Genomic DNA, 23,009 nt, shown 5'->3' with positions numbered 1-23,009 from the left:
TCACTAATGGCTTTGACAACAAACAGGAAGTGTCCGTGGTCTCTGTAAGACTCCCTAAAATGCCCTTATTCTAGGAAATTCTACTGGCTCACTTCATTCATCTCATGATGCAGGCATTTTATCATCTGACATCATCACAAGCAGAAGAATGGTGAACACAGTACAGTAAGATATTGAACGAGAGAGAGAGAGAGACCACATTCCCACAACTTTTATGACAGTATATGGGTATAATTGTTCTATTTTATATTTTCTATCTCTCTTACTGTACCTAATTTATAAATTGAACTTTATCATAAGTATGTATGGATAGGAATAAACATAGTATATATAGGGTTTGGTACTACCTGTGGTTTCAGGCTGCTGAAATTGGGGGTCTTGGAATATAATCCCCTGTGTATAAGGGCGGACTAGTGTACACATTTCTCAAATTACAAAATTCCATAACTTAATACTCTTAGAGTGACTTGGGTTTACGTACACAGGAAGAGATTCATTTGTACTCTTCTCTGCACTGATTTTTTCACCTTGTTTCTCCTTGTTCATTTGGTACCTTGAGACATGTTAGGAATCTTGCTTTTAGGAGATCAAAGAAAAACAAGTTTTTCTCCCACACTTCTGTGTTTCGTTTAGGTTAAAAATCAACATTGTTTTTATATTTGCCCAAGATACACCATTAAAATTACTTCAAAGCTTTCTGACCAAAATTTGTACAGAGAAGCCTTGTGGTGAACTGCAGAGTGATAATTTTATAAGAAATGAATTTCAAATGCTAGCAGGGAGGATGGTACTAGGTTTCCAAAATGACACTACATTAATCCAGCAGGCATATCTTAGAGCCATTCTGAGTCAGAGGACAGGATGATATGTTGATTTTAAAAGGTAAAAGGGTAATTCCAGGGTTTCCCTGGTGGCACAGTGGTTAAGAATCTGCCTGCCAATGCAGGGGACACAGGTTTGAGCCCTGGTCCGGGAAAATCCCACATGCCACGGAGCAACTAAGCCTGTGTGCCACAACTACTGAGCCTGCATTCTAGAGCCCACGAGCCACAACTACTGAAGCCCACGTGCCTAGAGCCCATGCTCCACAACAAGCCACTGCAATGAGAAGCCCGCGCACCACAACAAAGAGTAGCCCCCGCTCGCCGCAACTGGAGAAAGCCCGCACACAGCAACGAAGACCCAATGCAGCCAAAAATAAATTAAATAAGTAAATTTATTTTTAAAAATCTAAAAAAAAAGAGAAAAGGTAATTCCAAATAGCTAATTATGCATGGGGATCATTATTCGTATTGACCTAAGTATTAGGGTGAGTTTCCTCTGTGACAGTGGTGCCAGATCCCATCTTACACAATGCTACAACAGTTTTTCCTTCTGGTTTATACACAATGAGGTGAACTATCTCCTTCCCCTGATGAATTCACGTTGGGGTACAAAACCTATAATTACCTGCCATGGAGACGGCAATCAGATGCTCCAGTGACCTCATCTGATTTCTATAAAGGATTCGGCAGTGCAAGTGGCGTTTCTCATGAAGTGTGAAAACCTGGTTTGGAATCCTAATTCTGTCACTTGCTAAAATGATAACTTCGGATAAGTTACTTAATTTCTCTGAGCCTCAGGTGCCTTGTCTGTAGAACGTGAAAAAGAATGCCTACCTCATAGGACATTTGAAAAATTAAATATAATACTGTATGTGAAAACACTTGGCAGGTGCTTAGAAAATGTTAGTTTCCTTTCTTCTACGAGGCTAGAGGAACACAGAGGGTAGAGAGCTGTATTAGTTAGCAACAGCTGCGTAAGAAACCACACCAAAGCTCAGTGTTCCCTCTTGTTCATGTACCTGCAAGTCAGCAGGGGTGACAGCTGTAGATTGTGAGTTGGTTGGGGTAGCTCTGCCTTGCTTGTCTTGCTCTGGGGCCCATGCTGAAGGGACAGCCACTACCTGTCCCTGTTATGGCAGAGTCAGAAGCACAGGAGGGTTGAGCAAAAACACGCGAGCTCTCTTAAGGTCAAGGCTCAGAACTGGTGTGACGTCACGTCCACAGGCCACGCCCAGTCAGTGTGCGGTGAAATACATGCCACCTCCAACAGGGGGCGCTGTGAAAGCCACATGCTAAGGGCATGGATGCAGGGAGGGTGAGAACTGGGAAAAACAAGCAACCTCTTAGAGAAGCAAGAACAGCCCCCAGACCTCATGGGAAGGGGACTGGGCCAGTCAAGGTCAGGCTAGTAAAATGCCTTTGTACCCTCTGAGTGAAGGGATCAGGAAGGAGGTCCGTGCGGTCCAAAGGGACAAGGTGGCATGAAAGTGTCAGCCACTCCACATTTGCAAAGCTGTAAACAGTGGGACAGTGAGATTGACACAGCACAGGGGCCCCTGCAATGTCAGATGAGGTCCTTGGTCTAAAAATAGACAAATGATGATGATGAAAATCACTTCTCTGCTATAACACCCATTTATCGAATGACATTCACAAAGAGGTTGATTGTGAATATCTGCTTCCTGAATTCACGGACACACACAGATTCTCTTCTTTTTGATCTGGCCTCAGGGAGGACATAAAGGCTTCCCTCTGACCCCTCATTTTACTCTCCAGGAGGACCTCTGATATGATTCAAGGAAAAACATGAGCTTCTGGAGGACACGTGCCAGGATGCTTTGGGGGGTGGCGGAGTCTTGGGCGGGAGGAGGGAAAGGGCCACTGTTCTCCTCCTCAACTTGGGCTTCTCTTGAGCTGCCCATGAGTTTGGAGGGACAAGGCTGGGCTGGGATGTCTTTTTTTTTTTAATATAACTTTTTTAAAAAGTTATTTATTTATTTAGGCTGTGCCGGGTCTTAATTGCAGCATGCGTGATCTAGTCCCTCGACCAGGGATCGAACCCGGGCCCCCCGCACCGGGAGTGTGGAGTTTTACCCATGGGACCACCAGGGAAGTCCCTGGCCTAGGGTGTCTTCAGCTCAGGAGAGCTTGGACCTCTGAAGGCAAACAGGATCATGCGGAAGCCCAAGAGAAAGGAGGACTGATGCCTAGGCCTGCCTCTGCACGCTCCTCCGTCAATGCTGAGTCGAGCATCTGCCGTGTAGCAAGCACGGAGTGGAAACGCTAGCGAGGCAAAGACTAGTAGACAGATGGGCTAATAAACAATCACAAAATGTGATCAGCACTACAGGGAAAAGGAAACCCCGGTGCTGCTGGAATTACACCAAGCTTGGGAAGGTTAAGGAAGACTTCGGAGAGGAGGTGCGACTCCTAGGGTCAGTATGAGAGTTGAGTCCAAGTTCTAGGTCATAAGAAAGGGTGAAATGTTTTAGGAGTTTTCAAGCACAGCCCATGCACACCAGAAATGAGAAAGTGATAGGACATAAACTCTAACAGGGAAAGAGAACAGGGAGTTACTTGTAATACCTCCTGTTGGTATGCCTGGCCACTTCTCATAGGTTTAACTCCTTTTCAATCATTTAACAATTATTATGCGCCCGAATCCAGCGAAGGGTAAGACAGACATGGCTCCTGCCCTCAAGGAGCTCGGCCAGTCCAGGAGATGACGATCAGTGTCACCAGGAAGGAAGGACGAGGTGTTTGTGAGCCTCCAGCAAGGGGGCATGACCATGTGTAAAGCATGAGGAAAGGCTGGCAGAGGAAGAAGGAGCGAGCTCGGTGAAGCAAGGGCAAGGGAAGAATATCCCAGAAATGTAGATGCTTAAAGTATTATATAAGAAAATTCTAGGGAGGGTGGGAGGGAGGGAGACACAAGAGGGAAGAGATATGGGAACATATGTATATGTATAACTGATTTACTTTGTTATAAAGCAGAAACTAACATACCATTGTAAAGCAATTATACTCAAATAAAGATGTAAAAAAAAAAAGAAAATTCAATTCTGCTGTATAGCAAACAAGAAAAGCAACTGGGATAGATAACAAGCAATTAGCTTGTGAGGCAGAGGCAGAAAGTATAAAATGTTTTAAGGACTCAACTGTAAGACATGTTAAAGATAGAATAAATGAAGCACATGGGTGCTAAATATAGATAAAGAAGATGAAGTAACTGAGAGTGTCAATGATACACTGAAGGGCTGGGAGCACCAAATTAGACCTTACGTATTCATAAGGCATGAGTCCTGCCACCTCTAGGTTGACGGTGATGCCATTACTACATTGGCCATACCTGTTGTCACCTACCCTACCCCATGTATGCTCTGCCCCCCAGATGCAGGTAAAAGGCCTGGAGGATGATCAAGCTATTGGGAAGCTCCACTGGCTGGGTGTACTGTCCCGAGTCTCTCTGATAGGGAAGGTTATGTTGGCTCCAGGCACCTTTTACCTGCTGACACCTCTTGTCCAACCCCTACTCTGGCCCTCGTAACCACATCAGCGAGGAAGGATGGTGTGGCAGAGAAACAAGACAACCAAATGTGTGTGGGGAGGTGTCCCTGGAGGTCCAGTGGTTAAGGCTTCGCCTTCCAATGCAAGGGGTTCGGGTTCGATCCCTGGTCAGGGAGCTAAGATCCCACATGCCTCGAGGCCAAGAAGACCAAAACGTAAAACGGAAGCACTATTGTAACAAATTCAATAAAGACTTTAAAAATGGTTAAAAAAAAAAGACAACCAAATGTGCAGAACACAGGGTTCTGGTGGTGTCCTCCTTCTGCCCTGCCTGCAACCCATTCTCAGGGTGCTAACCTACCCTCTGTCCTTCCCCTTGCTTCTTCCTGTGTCTTTTAAGTGGATCTGATAACCCATGCAAGCTCCTTCATGTGGTATGTGAGGCTTTCTGTTCTGTGGCCTCTGGGAGGGTCTGCATGGCAGTGAGCTGGAGGCCACCACTGCAACGGTTATTTCCTGCATCACATCGTGCTTCGTGAGTTTCTTCCACAGATCAGCAGCCTGAGGGTGAAGGGCACCAAAAAGATTATCGTTGGGTTTATCCAGGGTTGGGATTCTGCCAGGTGGGCTCAAGGAAGGCAGGGTCAGGGAATCTAGGAAATCGGCAAGAGGGAGGTTGAAGTGACGGATCGCAGACCCTAATTTGATGAGGCAGAGAAATGAGGAAAAGAAAGGATTGTGTGACTGCGAGGAAGTAAGGGATCCGTGTGCTGGAGGCCTCCCCTCCGAGGGGATGAAGAAGAGGGATGAATGTGGCTGTGAGGGAGTGACAAGCCAGAAGGATGAGCTAGTGGAATGTGGGCCTTCTGTTTACTGTGCAACCTTGAAGTGATGACGCATTTGCGGTTCAGAATCACCTTAACGGCACGCCCATCATCTTGGCGCTTAGTTCTCAGCACTTCATTGCATGTCGGTGCAATGGCTGAAAATCCATTGTGCTAAGACATCCTTCATTGTTTTGAACCCACCACCCCCTCCTTTGTGATTAACCCATCACACAGCTAACACAGCTTTTAGCATGGGTTTTCATATCTTTCTACTTCATTATACTACACATTTATAAATGTCTTGACATTCAAACTGTTTCAACATTTTACTAAAATGTCCTGTTTTACATATATATATGTGTATATATATATATATATATATATATATATATATATATATATATAGAGAGAGAGAGAGAGAGAGAGAGAGAGAGAGAGAGAAAGAGGATGGATAACAACAAGGTCCTGCTGTATAGCACAGGGAATTATACTCAATATCCTGTGATAAACCATGATGGAAAAGAATATTAAAAGAAAGAGTATATATATATGTAAAACTGAATCACTTTGTACAGCAGATATTAATACAACATTGTAAATCAACTACTTCAATAAAGAAAATTAAAAAAAACATACAATGTCCTGCTTTGATGCCCGAGCCATGGACCACCTGGCCTGAGAATCATAAGCCAGAGACACCCTGACTCATGAAACTATGACTAAGAAATGTCACAGAAATGTCACTAGATGGGCTTCCCTGGTGGCGCAGTGGTTAAGAATACGCCTGCCAATGCAGGGGACACGGGTTCAAGCCATGGTCTGGGAAGATCCCACATGCCGCAGAGCAACTAAGCCCATGTGCCACAACTACTGGGCCCGTGTGCCACAACTGCTGAAGCCCACGTGCCTAGAGCCTGTGCTCTGCAACAAGAGAAGCCACCGCAATGAGAAGCCCGCGCACCTCAACGAAGAGTAGCCCCCACTCACCGCAACTAGAGAAAGCCTGCGCACAGCAACGAAGACCCAACACAGCCAAAAATAATAAAAATAAATAAATTAATTAATTAAAGGAATTGTCACCAGATGATGATTAATCCCAGCCTGTTTCTCCCCTTTTAAAAAAAACCCCTAGCACAAAGACCAAGTTGGAGTGGCTCTGAGATTTGTCTCCCGCTCCCTAGCTTGATGCCCTGCAAACAAATCCTTACCTTGCCGCAAAAAAAAAATTAAAATATCCTGTTTTAAAATTGAATTCAACAAGTAATTAAGGAGCTGCTGAGAGTCAGACACTGAGGCAGGCCCTGGCTCTAACGGTGAAAAGAGAAACACAATGCAGGGTGCTAAGGCAGCGCTCTTGGGGGTGGGGACCTTAAGTGGCATGCAAATACGTACAGCAGATAAAGGCAGAGCCACTCTGATTCAGGACCGCCTCCAAAGCAGCCCATCTACCTGCACACGTTTGAAACCCTCTGTCCCGGGGGATGCTAACTTTGTCGCAGGTAGAGCTGAAGCTTTGTTCCCTTCTCAGAGTTATCCAACACAGTGAATTTGGGGGATAGCCTCTGGCTCGTGTTTTTACACTTTATGTCTCTGTGTGTGTCCCTCAAAATATGTAATATTGTTTTGCTTTTCAAATTTACCAAAACAGCATATTTTAATTATTGTTCTATAACGTGCTCGTTCTATTTTTAATACCTGTCTTATGTGATATGTGTGGACCTAATTTGTTCATTTGGGCTGCTGTTTACTATGAGATGACTATGTCACAGTTTATTTCAGCATTTTCCCATGGGATGGACATGTGTACAATATTTACAATCTGCTGGGCACAGTTCTAAGGGCTCTACAAATTCTCGTTCATGTATCCTCATGGCAGGTACTATTATTACCATTCTTATTTTACAGATGAGGAAACTGAGACACAGAGATGCTAAGTAACCCATTAAAGGTCACACAGCAGATAAGTGGTAGAACTAGGATTCAAACCCAGATGACCTGTCACATCAGGGTCTTCATCCTAACGGTTGAGCTGTGCTTCCTCTTTAAGGTGTTTCCCTATTAAAGTCTTATTGTACTTACTGTTATGCCTATTGTCTTATGCACGTGAGCAGAGGTTCTTTCCTAGAACTGAGATTGCTGGGTCCAGATGAGATGTCTCCTCGTGATGAGTTTTTACAGCGTTAACTAGACTGAGGAATAAAGCATCAGAGGAACAAGTCTGAGGCCTTGACAGAATTCAGAGCAGTTAAATAGTTCTTTAATGTTTTATCCAGCTCTTAACTACAGGCTCTGTTCTGTCACTGTAACCATCCAAGAGGAGGTTAACAGACTACGAAAATACTTTGAGAGAAGACAGACTGGCCCACGTCACATCAGTGGCCCACGTCAAATCTTCTGAATTCCTTCCTTCTCATCACAAACGCACTGTCACACAACTGTATGTTGCTGCGCACTCTATCCAGGAATTGGACATTTCCTCTGTATAATTTCAGCTGGTAAATTTCACTTATTAGCCTGCTAAACCACTTAGGGGATTCTGTATTACTCTATATATCACTCTATACATTGGCCTAAACCAACAACGTTCAACACAGTTTTGCAATATTGCTACCGTAAGAACAGAATAGCTTTTGGTTTTATAAATGCCCAGTACAACTGGTGTAAATCTTTGAGAATATTTGTGTAGGTACTATCTTCCCATTTTCTTCTTCTCATCCTGGAACAAACTAGAGCACCCTTGTTTGAAAAGGACAGACACACGTGCTGCCGTTGTCACCAAGGGCACTCATTAAATTCAACAAATAAAGTTGTCTTACAGATGAGATGTCGCCAGTGAGCTTAGACATCAAATGGAAATAGAATTGGGAGCTTTCTGTTAACCCTTTCTGAAGGCTTTTTGCTTTGGCTGAGTCTGAAATAGCAAACACACAGCCCATAACATGCACCTCAGAAACGGTGAGGTCCATGCTTGCACTTTCTCCCTCTTTGGTCCATTTCTGGGCCGCTTCGGGGGGACGTGGGAAAGAACTGATTTGTGCGTCTGATTCAGGTACATCCTGCCTCCATGGGCTTGTGTTTGAAGGCTGGCTCTCAGCTCACCAGTACAGTGGTCCTGAGACAGGCTGGGACCTAAAACCTGGGACCTGCGACCCTTCGCTGCAGTGCTGGCACCTGGACAAACTTCTCCTTGAGCAACCAAATACAAAGAAGCTATAAGGGACTAAAAATAACTGCATGCATGCGCAGTTGGAGCAAATTTTGAAAAACAAGATACAAAAAGACCAAAAACCCACTGCCACTTCCGAGGAGTTGGGAGCAAAAGCAGGGCACTGGGCGTGATCCCTGCACACAGCACCACCAAGGGAGTGGACAAAACGCTTAAGCCGCCCCTCCGGCCCGAGCCCTGGACCCGCTCCCACCCTCACCCCATATAAGGGACCAGACTGCCCCCCTCCGAGCACAAGCAAAGGCACCTGTTACTTGTTTTCACTCCCTTGTGCTGCAGCGCAAGTCCCCATAAGGCCTCGCCTGAATTCCTCGACTGGCCTCTTATCAATTTCTGTTGATTAAAGAGTCCAAGAGGGCTTCCCTGGTGGCGCAGTGGTTGAGAGTCCGCCTGCCGATGCAGGGGATGAGGGTTCGTGCCCTGGTCCGGAAAGATCCCACATGCTGCGGAGCAGCTGGGCCCGTAGCCATGGCCGCTGAGCCTGCGCGTCCGGAGCCTGTGCTCCGCCACGGGAGAGGCCACAACTGTGAGAGGCCCGTGTGCCGCAAAAAAAAAAAAAAAAAGAGTCCAAGAACCCGGGTCGGTAACAATCCTAGTCCCTTAATCTCTGCAAATTGTCATTTCCTAATTTGTATAATACCACCATTTTATTGACTAACTAGTAAATTCATGTATCAATTCAACAATTACTGAGTTCCCAAAGTTCCTATTCTCAAGTTGCTCGCAGTAAGGGAAATAAATGTGTGTACTTGTGTACATGTAATGCTAGAGAGGAAATGTTAATTTCTTAGTAGGTTACAAGAGGTACAATCCTATTGGGTGGATACTTGGATATTCCCTTTCTGAAGGGAGGATCCCAGCACTTGTAGGTGAACTGGTGCCCACAGTATAATGTTCTGATTCTAATAGTAATCTTGACAGCTCACTCCACTGACAGATGCCTAGAGTCTTTATAAGAGGAGTCTTGACACCCTTGTCATTGCAGCACTATTCACAATTGCCAGGGGACAGAAGTAACCTCATGTCCACGGAGGGATGAATGGATAAACAAACTGAGATATGTCCATATAATGGAATATTATCCACCCTTAAAACCCTTAAAGGGCTTCCCTGGTGGCACAGTGGTTAAGAATCCGCCTGCCAACGCAGGGGACACAGGTTGGAGCCCTGGTCCAGGAAGATCCCACATGCCGCGGACCAACTAAGCCCGTGCGCCACAACTACTGAGCCTGCGCTCTATAGCCCGCAAGCCACAACTACTGAAGCCCGTGCACCTAGCGCCCGTGCTCCGCAATAAGAGAAGCCACCGCAATGAGAAGCCCGCGCACCGCAACGAAAGGGTAGCCCCCCCTCGCGCAACTAGAGAAAGTCCGCATGCAGCAACGAAGACTCAACGCAGCCAAAAATAAAATAAATTTTAAAAAACAAAAACAAAAAACAAGTAAATCCTGTCTTATACTACAACGTGGATGAACTTCGAGGACATGATGCTAAGTGAAATAATCCAGGCACAATAGGACAATACTCTATGATTCCACTTCTGTGATGCATCTAAACTAATCAAAGTCATAGAAACAAAGCAAAATGATGGTTGCCAGGGGCTGGGGCCAGGGAAAAACGGGAGTATAGAATTTTAGTCTTGCAAGATGAAAAAGTTTTAGATATCTGTTGTACAACAATGTGCATATAGCATACTGCAGTGAATACTTAAAAACTGTGAAGAGGGTAAATTTACATTTTTTTAAGTTAATTTATTTTTGTCTGCGTTGGGTCTTTGTTGCTGCGCGTGGGCTTTCTCTAGTTGCGGCGAGCGGGGGCCTCTTCTTTGCTGCGGTGCGCAGGCTTCTCATTGCGGTAGCTTCTCTTGTTGCGGAGCACGGGCTCTAGAGCACAGGCTCAGTAGCTGTGGTGCATGGGCTTAGTTGCCCCGCGAGGCTTGTGGGATCTTCCCGGTCCAGGTATTGAACCTGTGTCCCCTGCAATGGCAGGCGGATTCTTAACCACTGCACCACCAGGGAAGCCCACGTTATGTGTTTTCACACACACACACACACACACACACACACACACACACACACGGAGTCTCGGCTCTAAAGTTCCCCATGTTGGGTACGACTAGTTCCTACCTTCCAGTTTCTCCCGCTTGTCTGCTTTCAAGTTCCTTTGGATATTTTTTGGCATCTCCGCTGAGCCCCTTGAGACAACCCTCATTGTCCATCTTGTTCCGGGGTTTGTCTTTGATTTGCAAGAACTCGACTCCATCCGGAAACCACCTCGGCCTCTGAGGCCCGGAAGAAGGTCGCAAGCCAGGCAGATAGGAAATGGCATTACGGAGACCCTGCGCATGCGCATCCCCTACCGAGCATCCAGGCCGCAGCCCTCCTCCCGCACCCCTCCCCAAACATGGGAAACACCTGGAGAAGCTCCTGGGCACTTTGCTTCTTTCTCTCTCCACTTTCCATCCACCTGCTTCCTCCAGGTAAGAGTATTCTCAGCTCCTTGAGGACGTGTGAGCACAGGGCCGCCTGGAGGGTCACGTGGTCCAGCATGGGTCCATGTGCCCGGCTCCGAGGGTACTCAGCTCCTGTGTTAACAAAGATCAACTTAGGAGGAGGACAGAGAAAATGGAGGTCAGGTCAGGGGGGGAATAATCACATGATTTTCAGTCCTCTCCCCTTACTGTGGTGACCATGAGGGTCCAAAATGCAAATCTGAAAAACAACAACAAAAATGCAAATCAGACCTTGTCACACCCCTTCCCCAAACTCTCTGTGGCTCTCTGTTGCTCTCCGCGAAAAGTTGACACTCCCTGCCTCGGTTTACCTGACCCCTCATCACCACCCTCTCTCATGTCCCCGTTGGCCACTTCTAACTCCTCGTCCAGGGCTCCAAAACTTCCTGGAGCTCCCAGACCGCCCTCCCACCCCGGACTTTTGTTGCTGCGTTTGTCGGGTCCTCGGCCAGCTCTCTGTTCCTAACAGCTCTTTCGCCTGGCTAATTCCTACTTATTTTTCAAGTCTTAGCAGAAATGGAGCATTGACCATGAAGCTAATGACGCCGAAGCTTCAAGGTCTGTGCCAAGCCCTTGTACCTCATTTGTAAGCTGGTATAACTTTTCTTAAAGTGGGTCTGCCGAGGTGTACAAGCCTTAGTTAGGCGTCACAAAACCTGAGTCTCTTTCTGGATCTCAGGGTATACAATCCCACCTTCCTAACTCCTTAAAATGGGGATCTTGATCTTGATCTCCTACATGAGTCCACTGATCCCACCCCACCCCTCCCCCTCCCCCCTCCCCTCCCCCTCCCCTCTCCCCTCCCCCTCCCCTCCCCCATCAACAGCCCTGCCCATGACAGCCTACAAACCATTTTGGCCTGAAACTCGTAAAGAAAAGGAATCTCACCTGTCTTTGCCGTTTGAGTGCCAAACTACAAAGTGCATAGTAGATAGTAAATAAAAATGTGGCGAATATAGGCATACCTCAGTCATTGTGTTTCACGTTCTTCTGCTTTGCAGATATTGCCTTATTTTTGTTTTTTGTTGTTGTTGTTGTTTGTTTTTTACAAATTGAAGGTTTAGGGCAATCTTGCGTCGAGCAAGTCTATCCGTGCTATTTTTCCAACAGCGTTATTTTTTTACTAAGGTATGTCCACTTTTTTTAGACATAATGCTATTGCATACTTAACAGACTACAGTATAGTGTATACATAACTTTTATTTGTACTGAGAAACCAAAAAATTTGTGTGACCCGCTTTATTGCAGTGGGCTGGGACCCAACCCACAATATCCCTGAGGTGTGCCTGTATATGCCCTTCATAAGCTGATTTGGGGAAACAATGCCTTTTCTGCTTACCAGGGTATTTCATAAAACCTCTGACAGGAAATGAAGAGTGGGGACTAGCAAGAAGAAAGTTCCAGAACATTGCCCTGGGAGGTGTCTGCTGAGCGCTGCTGATTGTGTACCACTTCTTAGAGGTTAAAGGAATTTGTGGCAACTCCACAAATAAAGGCAGCTTCATTGTCTGCCCCACCATCTAAGGATCTCTCTGGAACGGGGCATTTTTTATGAAAAAAATAGAAACAAAAGATACAGCATCTCTTCACACTTAAGGGCTGTCCAATTTGCCAATTTTTCTGCCTCTGAGAGTTCATTACATTATACAGTCTTTTTCTTACTGAAGTCTCCAGTTAGAGCCGTTAGACACTTATTTACTCCTGATTGTGCCTGTGGCTCAGGTGAAGCTCTGGGGACAGTGGGGTCCTTTTCCTGTCTTCTTTTTACCCTTGTGAGTTATTCTTTCTAAAAAAAAGCTAACATAGTGGTTGAGAACATTGTCTGAAGTCAGACTTGCTGGGTTCAAATCACAGTTCTTCCATTTACTGATTGTGTCCCGTGAACTCGAGCAAGTGACTTGATTGGCTAAGGACAGCCAATTGTGAAATTTTCAGGAACATTGCAAGCCTGTTGATGTCATGTTGGTAACTTGACATCAGCCTTGAGGGTAGTATTTACACCATGGAAATTGGCAAATGCTGCAAATCGGTGCCTGCCCCCTTCCCTAACCTGCTTATCGCCATTTACCAGCTCACCCCCGCTCAGTTTCTGCATCTATAAAATAGGAGTAGTAACAGTGAATACATCATGGAGAATTCTGGGAGAGTTGAGTTAAATATGCTTACTTGTGCTGGCAAATACTCAATAATTGGGAGCTGCTCTGGGTGTTTCTCCCATCTTACATGGTCCAGAGCTTTTATGCCATTACTTGTACCAGCCAGATCCAGCACATACATTGGTACATTTTAAGAAAATCACTTAGATTAATTAGTGCCTTAAAACAACTAGCTCATAATTGATAGAAAGTGTGTGGTCTAATGTTTATGAGGCAGACACTGATGATTATAAAATTAGAATTTTTCTAAGTCTAGCATTGATTACTTTTGTTATATACATTTCCTTTGGCTAGCTGTTAGAAAGAATTTCTTCTTTGGAATATCTATTCTTCTTCTCCCAATTAAAGCAAAGGCTCTAAAGATAGTTTATTACAGCATTTGGTAGTTCAGTAAACAAATGTGTTCTAAAAAATGGAAATAGCTGTGTTGAAGTAAAACATTTGCTGAAAATTCACATTAATTATCTACAAGTTAGTCAAGACTTTGGTGAGCAAATAAACTCTTGGTAATGTATTGCTGTTATCTGAGGGCTAAAAATATATCTTAAAACTATCTGACTGATCACTAATGACTTAATCACATATGTGTATTTAAATATAAATATTCTACTAGCAAAGCTTAAGTTCAATGTTTTCTTAAATGAGTCCTTCATTTATCCTCAGTAGATCTGGGGGAACTTATTTTCTCTTAGTTTTCATGATTAGTGGAATATGTTTATCTTAATTTCACTTTATCAGCATTTGCATTATAGGAAGAAAGGGTTATTAATGGAGAGTCGATCATCACAAAATCATTATAGATTCTGCACCCAGGATACTTTGTATTGGAGAACTCTTCAACCAAGATGCTTAGAAGTTCATCTCTTCAAACAGTGCCCCTCTTCAGAAAAAAATATATAGCCTGCTTGTATGATGTTTACAAAATACCAGCTGTCAACATGGAGAAAGATAGCGGCATTTGGAGGACATGGAATCCTGTTTCCTTTTCAAGATACTCTGGTGTCAACCTTGCTTGCTTCTGGGAATCCTTTTTCTTGCAGCAGTAAACCTTTTCCAAGCCTTTCTCTGTTAGTGGAGTTGAGTCCGGCTTCAGCAATAAGTTTCAGGATAATTAATATAAATAGGTGTCTCCTTCTCCATAGGCAGGAAAGGACATTCCCAGAGGATGTTGGCCGCCCCCGGAAAAGTTTTTCTCCTACTTTTCCCTCCTCCTGCTTTTTCTGGTCCCCAGAGTTGGGCTTCCTGAGTCCCATACAGTCAGTTCCAATCTGTGCTCAAGTAGCCTTGCCCTCATGTGTAGACTTTTATCCCCATTCCGTCCTGATGAGGCTGACTTGGAAAATAGTACCTGTCACCTGGCTGAAATCTGTGACATTCTTCTGAACATGTCCACCACCTCTTCTGCTCATGAGGCTTCTGCCCTGGGGTCCCCAGGCCTGAGTTCTCTTGCCTCTGGTGTATCCCAGTTTGCAGGACTAGGCTTCTACTGTGGTCTCTACCCCGAATTCTTTTCTGGCCAATTTTAGTTCTCCAGACATTACATGAATCCGGATCTTACACTAACCAGGCCCATAACAACTGGGGCTTGGCCCTGTGGCTTCCTCCCAGCTATCTGAAGGCATATGTGTCCCCTGCCCCCATGTCTCCTGTCCCCCGTGGTGACTGACCACCTGCTGGGATTCTTCAGCATCACTTGCATCCTGTGACCCCTGTTCAGCTGCCCACTATTTTCATTTGAACCCTTGGGTATCGACTATCAATATTTCCCACTTACTCTAAAGGGCAGTATAGCAAAGTGGTTAAAGCATGTACTCTGGCACTACACTTCCTGGGTTCCAGCTCTGCCTGTTCCTACTCAGGTGACAAGACAGTCACTCCACTTCTTTGTACCTCATTTTGCCATCTTTAAAATGGGCGTAATCATAGTACTCTAAGGCTTGTTAGGAGCTAGAAAGTGATACTTGCAAAGTGCTTAGAAGGTGGATTGGCACCTGGTAAGCTCTATATAAAAATGTGAAAATGGAAAAAATTTTTTAAATAAATAAAACATTTTGTAAGCCGAAAAATAAAAATTGAAAATGGTATTAGTTAAGGGACTTCCCTGGCAATCCAGTGGTTAAGACTTTGAGTTCCAGTGCATCCATCCACAGGTTGGATGGCTTAAACAACAGACATTTATTTTCTCACAGTTCTGCAGGATAGAAGTCCAAGATCAAGGTGTTGGCAGAGTGGTTCCTTCTAAGGTGTCTCCGCTTGGCTTGCACGTGGCTGTCTCCTTGTGTCCTCACATGGTCTTCCCTCTGTGTGTGTCTGTGTCCTAATCTCTTCTTATAAGGACACTACTCGTATTGTATCAGGTCCCACCCTAAAGGCCTCATTTTGATTTGACTTACCTCTGTAAAGACCCTGTCTTCAAATATAGTCACATTCTGAGTTACTGGGGGTTGGAACATCAACATATGAATTTTAGGGGGAGACACAATTCAGTCTGTAACAATAATTAAATAATTTGTGCCTGGACGGTGACAAGCCCCTGACTCTCCCTGGCAGAACCCCCGGCTTCTTTCTCCAGCAATCTCTCCTCCAGCATCCGGCCGGGACAGCAGGGGGACCTTCCTCACCAGCCCAGCCTGGCCTACAAGAGCCCTTCCTCCATGCCCTGTGTGACCTGGCATCACAGAGCAGGAGTCCAGCCTCTGCTATCTCGGTCCATTGTGTGTTCGTTCAAAATTGTCAGAGGTAAAAACCAGGAGAAGATAACACAGAAAAATCAGCTCACCACACAAAGACAGCACTACCTGGTCATAGTTAGAAAGTTCTGGCCATCAGAGAGACCCTTAATGGTTTACTTCCTTGGGTGAATACTGTGGTCCCTCAGAGACCCTGAATGTTTTATCAAGCAAATATTTTGACCTCCTTCAGATGAATATTATTATTGCCTTTTTAAATACCAATTCTGAAGTTTGCAAACTTACAGCTATAGGCTTGACCACCTGCTCCATTGGTCATTATCACAAGGTCCACCTTCCCTGTCTGCCATGAGGCCCCTTCTCCACAAGTCTGTTCCTGGAATGTGAGCCTCCTACGTTGTATTTATGTATAAATAAGCCTGGAATTTTGATGTATCAAGGTACTGGAGTACGATGGGTGCTCAGCTACTGGCTGGGAAGTTTTACCTTCTCTCCTTCCTTTGGTGCACCTTTGGTAAATGACAACGTCTTATTTTAAATACTGAAACTGGTCTTGTTTCTACAATAAATGAAAAAGCCTTATTTTAAGTTCTGAAGCCGGTTTTGTTTCCGCAATAATAAAAGATATATACAGTCAGTCCCTATTTATTGAGCATGGGTTATGTCCCAGGCAGTGCTAAATACTTAACGTTATTCCATTGAATTCGTCTGAAATAGGTGTGGCTCGCTCATTTTACTAGATGAGGAAATGAAAGCTCAGAGCAGTGGCAGAGCTAGTTAGTGGCAGAGCCAGGATTTGAACCTGAGTTCCTCTGACTCCATGACCCAGGCTCCTTGGCACTCTGTTTTAGTGTGTGTGTGTGTGTGTGTGTGTGTGTGTGTGTGTGTGTGTGTGTGTGTGTGTGTGTGTGTTTGTCTCCCAAATACCTCCTGGCTCAATCGTTATTTGTTGACCAAGTGGGGCCTCTCCTTTCTTCTTGCATTTTCTTGTTCCCATGTAATTTTCACTGCAGCAAGATGTGCCGATGCCAATCTGTACTTCTGAGTATAAGAGACCAGGCAGAGCTAAGATGAAACAATAGCTTATTTGATCAGAAAACAAGTGGCATCAGCTACAAGGCACCGACTTCATCAGGGGCAATGGTTTCTTATATTCTGCCTGGGGATTGGTTTCTACGTAAAACTGAGTTAAATGAAGTTTAATTTAACTTAAAAACAAAAAGACAGAATATAACAAATGTTAAAAGCTCCAAGTAAAGGATAAGAATTTTCCAAATGCTTTGGAAGGAAAAGTCAGAGAACTAGTACTTATGCACACACCTGGCCATGGTAATAATAGGTCACTTTTGTCACAGGAACACTCCAATACCCCCTAACTCCAAACAATGGGCATTAGGCATGAACTAAGCTGACTAATGTTCCCTTCATGCTTCACGGGGACAATGTTTCTTTCCTCTTCAAGCTGTTCTTTCATCACTTACCCAGGAGCTGCGCTCCCCTGGCCTGAATTACTACAATTAAACCAGCGTTCAGCTGCACAGCGTGAAGGTGGGTTTATAGCATGCAGGTACTTTATGGTTTTTAAATGGCCAGAAAGTACAATCATACTATAAACTCAAGAGCATTCTCCCTGGCTTCCAAGTAGCTTTTTAAAAAAAAATGTGGGGTGGAGGATATGAAAACCTTTTGCCTCTTAGACTCCTTGATTTAACTACAGGCGCTGTAGCGGTGGTAAGTCAGGAGGACTGATTGGGATTCAAATCCAGTCACTTAGTACCTGTCTGATCTTGGGCGAGTTGCTTAATTTGAACTTACCTTCCTGATTTACATTTGAGGAACATACATCTCCAGAATGAGGATAATTAATCTTCCAACACAATTGTTGTGAGGGTTAGAACGTGAACTCCTTGGCTGGGTACATTTTTTTCTTTGCAATAAATGATCCACGTGTAAGCCCTCAACAAATAACGGTTTCCCTCGCTCCTTCCCTTAGTTACTATTTCAGTGTTTTCTGAGGGCTCATCTGCACTGGTTCGCAGCTTATGAGAACCTCTAAGGAGAAGCACTCAGGGTCACAAAGGGGACTGGTAGTGACTTGCACTCATTCATTGGGATAATACTTATCGGGTGCCCGTCATGTGCCAGGTGATATGTTAGGTGCCGGGGATAAAACCTCTGCCCTCATGGCGTTGACAGCATAGTCAGGGAGGCAGATGGGCACTGAGCGATCATTTGTACCCATGTAAAACCGGAGCAATGACAGATGGCTTCACAGCACAGGAAGGACGTATAAACAGATTTGACTTGGTCAGAGAGTTCAGGGAAGGCTTGCACCTTCGGAGTTGAGATCTGAAAAATAAGTCGACCTGGCCAAGAGAGGAATGAGGAACGTGCTAGGCCAAGGAAGCAGCAGATGCAAAGATCCCGTGGCAGCAGGGAACAGGGCTAGTGAGGTACGCTTGAATAACGGCCAGTGTGGATGGAGCACAGGGTTTTGTGGGGAGTGAGGTGTGAAGGTGACTCTGGTGAGAAGTAGGGCCAGAGCTGGCAGGGCCTCGGAGGCCACTCTGTGTCACTGGGGAAATCTCTTTCTTCTTTAAATTTATTTTATTGAAGTATATTTGATTTGCAATATTGTGTTACTTTCTGCTGTACAGCAAAGTGACTCAGTTCTACATATATGTACCTATATATATATTCACTTTAATATTCTTTTCCGTTATGGTTTATCATAGGCTACTGAAGTACAGTTCCCTGTGCTATCCAGTAGGACCTTGTTGTTTATCCATTTTAAAGGTAAGGGGTCACAATAACTCCAGCATTTGGTTCACTACCATGCACGGGCCTGAACATCTTACAAGTCAGTAACTTATTTACAGCTAATGCAGAATCAAGTGTAAGGGTTTTATTAGAAACTGGATGGGTTGTCAGGTGTTGACCAGTGGGAGTTATCACCAGCTCATCCACACGTACCTCCAGAAACACTGAAACTGGGCAGACAGCCAGCTTGTCCTCCACCCTTGCTGCTCTGGCTGTGTGTCCCAGGGAGGGCAGAGTGGCGTGCCCCCGAGAGATGGAGCTGAAGCATGGGGCGGGGTGGAGAGCTTCGCTTGGGTCCTCTGTCAAACCTGGTGTCTTCTTGCCACCCTGAAGAGGCGAAGGAGATGGAGGTGTCGGTCAGTTCTGTCTAATCTATGACAACCATGCTCTTCTCAGGTCAAAACACTAGTTGTTTTGTGTTTTTGTTTTTGTTGTTGTTGTTTTGGCCTTGCTGCTCGTCTTGTGGGATCTTAGTTTCCCGACCAGGGATTGAACCAGGGCCACACCAGTGAGGGGGCTGAGTCCTAACCACTGGACCTCCGGGCAATTCCCCAAACACTAGTTGTTATCATTAGTTTCATGTCAAATGGGAACAGTCATCAGAACAAAATTCCTTCTGACCTTTGCTTTGCTCCCCTCCCACGGCTCCCTCGGAGGGAGGCTGCTGAGAATTCAGACTCACTGTTGAGTTCTGTGGGCCTGGCGCTCGGAATCAAAGGTGAGACCTGTGGATTCATGTAGCAGGAGTCCCAGCATGAAGCCACTCTGTGATCACCCCAGGATTCAACGTTTCAGAACTGCAAGAAGAAGAATGCTGAGGCCACCTGGGAGCTGAGAGCCAAGGAGACAGCCCTGGGGGACCTCGGACTCAGTCAGAAGTTTGGAAGGGGGCCCAGTGCCCCCGTAGGTGGGAGCAGAGTTGAGGGAGCCATGTTTGCTTCAGTGTATTTGGGAGACCGGGTTGCATTCAGAAGATGCATCATCACAAAGCCAGCTGGTGCCTGTAGCAGCTCCTTCCCCCAGAGGTGGTGGTGTCTGATAATAGGTTTTTGTGGCCGGCCATTCATTCCAGTGGTCGGAAGGCAGGAGAGGCTCAGGGTAGGTCACCGGCCTCATTGACAGAGGCTGAGCCGAGTGGGAAATCCCAGGAGGATTTCTCACTGTTCTCCCCAAAGATACAGATCCCACGCACGGCACTCACATGCCCCATTCATGGGCAACCGTCTGCGTTGTGCTGAGAGCTATTCTCTGTCCAGAGAGCTGTGGATTACAAGTATTTTGTATTTCAGAATGTTGTTAAATACACTTAAATGCCCCACTAATGATGTTATACCTAAACAGGAGTAAAAAGTTGAGCAAAGTGGCCCCCCCCAAAAAAGGAAAAACAATAACCATAGGATTCTCCATTGCTAGGCACAAAACCAACTTTTTATTGAAGTACAACATCCATACAGAAAAGGGCACAAACCACAAGTGTACAGCTCGAAGAATTTTCACAAACTAGATACGCCCAGGTGACCAGCAACCGGATCAAGGAACAGAAGGTCCGAGAATCTCCCTGGTGCCCGTCTGGTTACCATCCCCCCAAGAGTAACTCATATCCCTACTTGCACAGCAGAGGTGAACTTTGCCGAGTTTGACACTTGATATAAATGGAACCATACAGTACGAACTTGCCTCCTCTCATGAGACTTACGTGGTGCCGTGAGGGTGGCTGCAGGAGCACCCCTTCTCCTTGCTGTGTAGGACTTCACTGTGCAAATATACCATAATTTATCCATTCAACATGGGCATCTGGGTACCTTCCAGTTCAGGGTTATTATGAACAGTGCTTCTGTGAACATTCTAGTACATTTCTTTTGGTGAATGTACGTACACATTTCTGTTGGGTAGAGCAGTGGAGTTTTTAGGTCATATGATATGTACATTCAACCCAAGCTATTTCACAGAAGAATGAGGAATTTATTGGACGGAGCTTGGCGGCTCACAGAATTGACAGAAAGCTAGAAAGGAGACCTGGGAAGATGGGTGGGGGCCAAGAAACGAAGCAGAAACGGTCTGCCCAGCACTCTGCCATCCCCGGACACTACTACCAGTGGACACGCCACCCCTGCAGCCTGCCAATCCTAGACACTTCCCCTGCTGGACCACTGCCACCCCTGGACCACCACAGCTCCCATGAAACGAATCTCAGCATCCCTTAATTTCTGTGTCATTTGCACCAAGCTCACAGTCCCAAGCATGGGAGTCCAAGGAGTTCACCCTGGGTCACTGGCTGGTCTGGTGCTGGAAAAGGGGATGCACCTGAGAGAGAAGACCTCCCCACTTCGGCATCCACTGTGCTGGGGGCACTGCATCCCTACATTTATACATAGGGGTGATTTCATGATTTCCCCCTTTAGGAAAGGGGTCAGGTGCTGGACAGCCAAGCTAGAAACACCATATGACGACTGCCCGCCACAGGCAGCTTCATCAGCTCCCGGCGATTGCTAGGGGGCGAGGGGCTCATCCACATGTTTGCGTGTCTCACAGCGCACGTTCACGAACTTGCCTTTAAGGGCAGCAATGAGTTCAGGGATACGTTAAAAGGAGCAAGCCACACAAAACGCCATAGGTTTGGAAGGAAAAGGTGTAGTAAAAGGACAAAAGGCATCTCATGGAGGGATGCAAGGAAGAGAGGAGGAGAAGGAAAAAGAGGGAAAAAGTGGAGGCAGAATACGGAGGGACGTTGGAAATGAAAACAAAGGGGAGAAAGTTTGGTGAAGACTGTGGACCACAGAATAAACAGGTCCTGGTCATAAACCAAAATAGAGGAGGACTGGAAGTCCTATTATCACAGACAGCATACAATTCTGCTATAGTTTGAGCACACAGCTTCCTAACAACAGTGTTATTACCAGGGAGCTTTCATGAAACAAAGAATAGGTTTCAACAAAAGAAACAAAGAATAAAAATGTACTAAACCCTTCATGAGGGTAGCAAGTCATTAATTGATCTGAAAATTACATTTGCCTCTTTGTAGGCGGTTTTACATGATTCCTCCAACTGAACCACGGATCTCTGAAGTCATGCGTTCTTCCCTATACGACAGCCTGGCATTTAGCACATTGGTTTTAAATGATAATCAGAGCTTTCATCTATGTAGCACCTCCCTCTGTCCTAGACAGAAAGGCAGGAGGAGTAACTACCATTATCCCCAGTTTGCAGGTTCCAGGCACACAATGGCTTGCCCTACAGCGAAGCCACCGCCAGGGCCAGGAAGGGAGCCAGTTTCCAAACCAACGGAACAGGACATACTTGGACAGAATGCTCTCTGCCCCTGTGGTTTATTCCCTTCCTTCATCCGGGGTGGGAGGAGTTTGTCTGAGGTGGGGCTTGCAAGTTTGTCTCAGAAAAAGCGAGAGCCACCTAGCCTTCCATGGCAGCAGCCACGTTTCATCTTCCAGAAGCTGCCAGGATACGCCCACACACCTGCTCCTGGCGAAGGTGGGAAGAGAGTGTGCCACTGAGCGGACCCCAGCAGCGGTGCTTTGTGGCATGTGGCTCGGGTTGTCTGCAGGTCTACCTACCTGCCTGCAAACAGGCAGGCCTGGAAGGCAGGGGAGCTCAGGGGCTCAGGTCCCAGTCTTCTGCTCCCTATCTACAACCTCGGGGAAACTACATGGTCTCTTTGTGCCTCAGTTTCCCCCTCTTTAGAACAGACATACTCTCACGGCATTTATTTATTGTTGGAGGATTAAATAAGTGGATACATGTAAATGCTCTGATCAGTGGATGCTACGTGGTGAGCTGCTGCCTCTCACTCACTCCTCTGGGGCAGGGGCCACCCTGGTGAAACCCCACAGGACCCAGTGCTGTGCCCAGAAAAGGCCCTTATTTTTATATTTTTTGGCCATGCCACACAACTTGTGGGATCTTAGTTCCCCAACCAGGGATCGAACCCGGGCCCCCTGCAGTGGAAACACAGGGTCCTAACCTCTGGACTGCCAGGGAAGTCCCCAGAACAGGCCCTTATTAATGCAGCCCATGCAGAGCAGGAGGCAGAATAGGAGGGAGCAGGAAAAGGTGGCATTTGGAGAGAAGACATGTGCCCCTGGCATAAACAGATGTAATGGTGTGACATTTACAGTTAAGCTCACGCCAATATCCACCCAACACCTACATTTGTAGAAGGACCACCTCCAAAGGGATCAATGACAATCAGTGGGAAACAGGGGTCTGGACCCTCCATCAGGGGCTGGGCCCCAGGGCCCCAGGATGACCCACGTTTAGAAAACCATCCGATGACGCAAGTTATTTCTTCTTTAAATAGGATGACAGAAAAGCAGGAAATCGAGAACTTGCAGAACTGCTCTCTCCAGGAAGAGAGATGGAAACGTTACCCATATACTTCAGTTGGTCAAAATGATCTGATTTGACACTGAATGATCACGAATGGGGGACTGTT

This window comes from Leucopleurus acutus (genome assembly GCF_964270905.1).
Source record: "Leucopleurus acutus genome assembly, chromosome: 14".
Classification (NCBI taxonomy): domain Eukaryota; kingdom Metazoa; phylum Chordata; class Mammalia; order Artiodactyla; family Delphinidae; genus Leucopleurus; species Leucopleurus acutus.
The sequence above is the reverse complement of the archived record's forward strand: the minus strand, read 5'-3'. Positions refer to the sequence as shown.